Consider the following 6,658-nt stretch of genomic DNA (forward strand, 5'->3'; position numbering starts at 1 on the left):
AATAGTAACATGTAAAGAGACATCAAATACATGAAGAGACTTTAGACCAGAATTTTTCAGTTTTCAAATAATTCATTATTTCATTACATAAGAAGAAATAAGAACTGCACAAATTTTGTTCTGAAGATGACAACATATAGTTCAAACTTGTGCAACACTTTATTGCTAAGTGCACTGTTAAAAGTTGTGGGTTTACAGTGCTAGCAACTCAGTGGTTTTGAGTGCAGTTCATTTAGTTTCCAATATCCACAAATTTACACATATAATTATTACAGCATTCAATTTTTCTGGAATTTAAGTAATCTCTGAACAATGACTTTAGCCTTGCTTATCTGGGGCTCTACAACTTTGATCCTCCTAGTACTGCACTCTGTTCATGTCATCTAAGCGCAGTAATTGTGAAAATGTCTTCAACCCTTTTCTATCTTAGTTAACATACACTTGTACTCACTTATAGAACCACAGAATTATAGATTATCAGAGTTGGAAGGAACCCACAGGGATCCCCAAATGACCACCTGGGTCCCAAATGACCACCCCCCCAATAAATCAATCAATCAATAAATAAATAAAACAGATCATGTGTCTTAGAGTGTTGTCCAAAACTCTTATTGAATTCTGGCAGGGTCAGTGCTATGACCAGTTCCCTCGGGAGCCTGTTCCAGTGTCCAAGCACCTTCTTGGTGAAAAACCTTTTCCTGATGTCCAGTCTGAGCCTCCTCTGAGGTTCACATATGTACAAATAATTACACTTGCTGAAAAGTAATTGAGAATCAAGCCCATTTTTTTTATTGTTATTTTATTTTTATTTTTATTTTTTATTTATACCTGGATAATGCAAGCAGTCAAATATGGACTCAAAGGGTTACAGTAAATGGGCTTACAACTAAGCTGCCAGCCAGTCATTAATGGGGTTCCCCAGGGCTCCATTTTAGGGCCACTTCTCTTCAATATTTTCATAAATTAATTGGATGTAGGGCTAGAAGATATTCTGGGTAAGTTTGCAGATGATACTAAATTGAGAGGAGTTGTTGATTCCATCAACAAGTTCCGTCAGCAAGGGTAGAGAGGCCTTGCAGAGACATCTTGACAAATTAGAGGGATGCAAATCACCAACAATAAGAAGTTTCACAAGAGCAAGTGCCAAATTCTGCACCTGTACAGAATGGGGGTCGAGAGCCCTGTGGAAAGGTATCTTGAAGTTCTGGTGACCAGCAATGGGATCCAATGGGAATGGCATGAAGCACTGTCAGGGAAGGTTCAGGTTGAGTATCAGGAGAAAAGGTTCTTCATGAAGAATGTGGATGAGCACTGTAATAGACTCTCTAGTGAAGTGATCACGGCACTGAGCCTTCTGGAGTTCGAGAACTGTTTGGACAACACTCTCATAAATATGATTTGATTTTTGGATAATTCTGTGTGGAGCTAGGAGTTAGACTTGATGATCCTTGTGGGTCCCTTCCAATTCAGGATATTCTATGATTCTATGATTCCAAGTGAATATACCACACAACATGCAAGACAATTGAATAGAACAGAAAATGTTAGTCCAGCTTTAACAAAATGCATAATGAAGTACTTTCTTCTCTGTTTTCCTTCCTTTCCTATCTGTACAATAAAGAGGATTGGAAGAAGGAATTTTGTCCTAGTTTTTCTGTGTTATCAAAGTAGGGAGGAAAAAGAAGAGAAATATAATCTCCTATGGCAGGCATATGAGATAGCAACAAAAGTGAAGAGGTCTAATTCTGATTTGGATTGTGTACTGGCTTGAAATAATTTTGGTCCTCATCCTGATTCATTTTTTTGGAACCAAGAGTATTATCCCCAGTCGTGTAATAGAAACAATTTGTTCCAGGGTCCTTAGCCAGTACTGTTCCAGAAGCAAGACAAACTACAAAGCAATTCTCCCAACACATTTGTCAGAACAATGTGATACATGCCCAAGTGTACTAGTAGCAACAAAGCACTGATGATATTTCTAAAAGCACCACTTAATTAAGTTGTTGCTCATGCAATAAATACAACATCAGACTTCCAGCCCTGTCGTACTGTGGTGAGGGACATAAAGGTACATAGCAAACATTGGAAACAAGGACATGCTTCAGGCATAATGAAGAAACCTGAAAACATAAAATAAAATCCCAGGCAAATAATGAAAAAAAAGGAACTTATGACGTATAACTCTCTGAAATGCACTGGATCAAAAGCTATTTTTCTTTCATTTTATGTAACTGAAATTTCCAATGAAATTTTCTGCAGTAAAAAGTGCAGTGTTAATAATTATATACCAAGAAAAAAAGATTATAAAAATAATAAGTAAATAAGAAAGTAAATGAAACTAAACTATAACAAAAAAAAAAAAAGTGTTTTTCTTCTAATTGTTATTTTTTTCCAAATATCTTTCATGTCCTCATATAAGAACAGTCAAAATTGTAGTTACAAACAACTAATGCAATCAGGGAGATCTGAATAGTAACATGTTATTTATTTTTTTGTTTTGATAGACCTACTCAAAGAGATAAGGCATTCCAGATTTGGATTTACTGCCCTTGAAACCTCTGAATCATAAATATACAGATATGAGAGAGATGGGGAAAAATAATTAATTTATGTTATTACCGTTTTACGGTATTACCATTTAATTCTTTGCTGTGTGAGTTGTGGTGCAAAATAACAATTAATGAAAATATTAATAAGAACTTTACTCGAGGCTATATTGCTCTTTGAACAACTAAGAATGGTTCAGTGGAAGAAAAAGTCCAGGTTCAGTGGAAGAAAAAGTCCACTCTATTTGTTGTATTTCTTAGCTACGAAGCTTATCTGAGTATAAAAAATGCAGTGGTTCTTTTTCTGCAGCACTTTAGCAGGTAAAGGTTTGTCTCACTGTTCCACAACAGTGGTGATACAAATTGACACATTCATAGTCATGTCATTTAGACAGAAAATTCAGCATAGGTATGCATGTCTATGTCTGTCTCCTCTTGGTTTCATAAGTAGAGAGGTTGTAGAAGACTATCTGCCATTAGTTTGGGGTTCTTCCTTCAATTATCTGAAACGAAATGAAAATCAGAACGAATGGCTTTAGAAGTCAGTTTTAGAAGTCAGATATCCTTTTAAATATCTTTCCTGATAGTTTAAAGTATTTGATGGCATGTAAGTATACCAGTTAATAATTCTGTGTTTTGTGTCCTTTATCCTCCATTACGATAGAGGTGTTTTTTGGTCAACGAACAGCATAAATTTTTCACTTATCAAGTAATATTTTAGTAATTCTACATTCCAGTTTGCCGTCTTATACTTTTAATGACAGCGTATTTTAAATCTGGGTATCATTTTAGCCATAGGTATAGTTTTTCTTTGTCCACTGCTTGAAATCACATCAATCTGTTTCCTCCCATGACATCATCAAATTGTGAATTAAAATGTCTTCAGAAAACCTGGATTCTGCCAGGACTGAGAAAGGCCAGAAGAGTCACTGTATATAAAAGGACAATTTTTTCATGGATGAAGATGGTTATGAGAAGATAAAATAATAATAATAATAATTAATAATAATAATAATAATAATAATAATAATAATAATAATAATAATAATAATAAATAGTAATAAAAAAGTGGTGTTAATAGGGGGAAAGCCCTGCTAAGGAACTTCTGACAATCTATCCTTCCTGAAGAGTGGCCAGCCTTGTAATTGCTACTAGGGAATGGCAGTGGAACTGAACTGACAGTAGAAATGGAAAAGAGTAGACATAGTAGAAATAGATGGCCTCAAGTGAAGGATGAGAAAGGAGAGGGAAGAAAGCAAACAGAAGCTGAGACCCATGTGTTTGGTGTTTTGTTTTTGCTTTTGTTTGTTTTCCATAAGAGTACTGAAGGTCGATGTAGTTAAACACAGTTAAATACGCACTTTGTATTTTCCCAATGTTATTTTTACCTGTACAAGTATTTTTATTTTATGTGTATGTGTGTGTATATATATATATATATATATATACATATATATAATATTTTTTTTTTTCCCAGAAATGTTGCATTTTTACTAATAGATTTTTTAGCTTCAGGAAGGTCTCTGTGGCGCAATGGGTTAGCGCATTCAGCTGTTAACCGAAAGGTTGGTGGTTCAAGCCCACCCAGGGACGTAGGTGTTTGTGTAGGGTTGGTAGTCTTTTGAGGTCCCTTAACGATCTGTGTTATTCTATGATATCTGCTTAGATAATTTCTTTCTTCTGATTTATAGAAAAAATTGACATGTGCAATGTTTCGAGAAATATTGAGTGTTACATACCGTGTTTCTAAAATACTGAATGCAATCTGGCAAGTATAAATATTATAGCAGATTCATCTAATAGTTTAAAATTATGTTATTTCATCGTATTGCTTAAACAAGTTCATCCATGAGCCCAGTGATTAACAAAAAGAAGTATCCTATGCATCTGAAGCACGGATCAAAGCATTTCCCCAGACTGATGCATTTATGGTACATTCGAGGTCTTGTTAAGAGCGAAAATTGAACATATATACGGATTAATTGTGAGCCTTATCAAAATCTTACTGATGCAACCAAAGTACAGCAAATGGTTACCAGGGTCACAAAATAGTACTCTTAAACTTGTTATAGAAGAAAACTTTTATCTACTCCTTTTTTCTGTTGTTATGCTCACCATTCCAGTGTCCTGAGTCCTAAGGTTGACACTTCTGTTGGAGAGGTGACAGGTATCACAATCAGTAAAGGCATCCAGAGCTCTAGATGGGAGATTAATGCTGCTGAGGGATGGGGGTCACTGCTTCCTCAGTGATGCGTCTGCTTATTGCCATCCTTATATCTTTTCTGTTGCCATCTGCCTCCTACTCATGGTATCCCAGAAGAAGATTGAAAGTTGCCCAGCAGAGCCATTAACCTCGGCTAACACATTGCTGTGTGTTGAATGCAGTACCCCCTCACAGCTAGGAAAAGCTCAGAGAAGCCCTGACACTATGCAGGGTCACATAAATATAAAGCCTATGGCCTTCTACTGGTAAAGGCAAACATCACATTTACTGAGCTACATTCAGGTCTCCATCTCTTTCCCTTTTTCTCTCCTTCCCTCTCTTCCTCTCTTTCGCTTGCTGTCTCCTTCACTCTTCCTTCTTCCCTCTTTCCCTTCTCCTCCATCTCCTTCTCCTACTCCTTCTTCCTTCTTTCTCTTTGACACCTTTCTTCTTGTGGTTGTGGTGGTGGGTTTCGTTGTTGTTGTTGTTGTTGTTGTTGTTGTTGTTGTTCTTCTTCTTCTTCTTCTCCTTCTCCTTCTCCTTCTTCCTCTTCTTCCTCTTCCTCTTCTTCTTCCTCTTCTCCTTCTCCTTCTTCCTCTTCCTCTTCTTCCTCTTCCTCTTCCTCTTCCTCTTCCTCTTCCTCTTCCTCTTCCTCTTCCTCTTCCTCCTCCTCCTCCTCCTCCTCCTCCTCCTCCTCCTCCTCCTCCTCTTCCTCTTCCTCTTCCCCTTTCTCTTCTCCTTCTTCTCCTTCTTCTTCTTCTTCTTCTTCTTCTTCTCCCTTTTCCTCATTCTTCCTCTTCCTCTTCCTCTTCCTCTTCCTCCTCCTCCTCCTCCTCCTCTTCCTCTTCCCCTTTCTCTTCTCCTTCTTCTCCTTCTCCTTCTTCTTCTTCTTCTTCTTCTTCTTCTTCTTCTTCTCCCTTTTCCTCGTTCTTCCTCTTCCTCTTCCCCTTCTCCTTCTTCTTCTTACTCTTCTTCTTCCTCTTCTCCTTCTCCTTCTTCCTCTTCCCCTTCTTCTTCCTCTTCTTCTTCTTCTTCATTTTCCTCCTTCTTCCTCTTCTTCTTCTTCCTCTTCTTCCTCTTCCTCTTCCTCTTCCTCTTCCTCTTCCTCTTCCTCTTCCTCTTCCTCTTCTTCTTCTTTCTTCTTCTTTTGTTCTTCTTTCTTCTTCCTTTTACTCCTGTTCTTCCTCTTCATTCCGTACTGATTTGAGCAACCTGGTCTAGTGGAAGGTATCCCTGCCCATGGCAGGGAGGTTGGATTTAGATGACCTTTAAGGTCCCTTCCAACCCAAACCATTCTATGAATCTATGGTTTTGTAATTCTCTGTTGTTGAGTAGGAATTTATCTCAACATTCAGCCTTTCTAGAAATTGTGGTTATAGATAGCACTTCCAATATCTCTTCTCTTCTAGAGAATCTATTTTCCTAATTATCTTTGAAACTGCTACCATCCCACTAAATATGGTTGAAAACAGACTTTTAGGTTAAGAGCTCAGTAGAGAGGGACAGACAGACAGGTGGATGTGTAAGCACATCTGTACATAAATTACACACGCTGCATTATGATTTGGTAAGTCTCAATATCCTAGAGACCCATCTGAGGAAAAAAAAAAAAAAATCTGATACAGTGATCTTTAATAAATGCTAAGAGACAACTCATTTACTTACACCTTGTACAGCAGTTTTTATATTAAACATTTAAAGAATTAAACTTTGTTAAAAATACTCTTGAAAGTTTAAATTTTGAAAGTTTACATTTAAATTAAGGTGCCTATTAAAGCACGCATGTTTTGTGTGTGTGCGTTTTTTATTATTATTAATATTATTTATTTAGTTATTTTTAATATGTATGTACCATGTCTCACCATAAAGGATTATCTTGGAAAAGCCTTGTCTTAGAAATAACATCATC

General features: G+C 36.8%; 1 non-coding gene across 1 annotated transcript; it reads left to right on the plus strand.

The window, feature by feature from the left end:
* The first annotated feature begins 4,065 nt into the window (after positions 1-4,065).
* TRNAN-GUU (transfer RNA asparagine (anticodon GUU)) lies at positions 4,066-4,139 on the plus strand. Its single transcript has one exon. It is a non-coding gene; the product is annotated as a tRNA-Asn (tRNA).
* Positions 4,140-6,658: the final 2,519 nt, after the last annotated feature.

The sequence above is a fragment of the Cygnus atratus genome, chromosome 1 (genome assembly GCF_013377495.2).
Source record: "Cygnus atratus isolate AKBS03 ecotype Queensland, Australia chromosome 1, CAtr_DNAZoo_HiC_assembly, whole genome shotgun sequence".
NCBI lineage: Eukaryota > Metazoa > Chordata > Aves > Anseriformes > Anatidae > Cygnus > Cygnus atratus.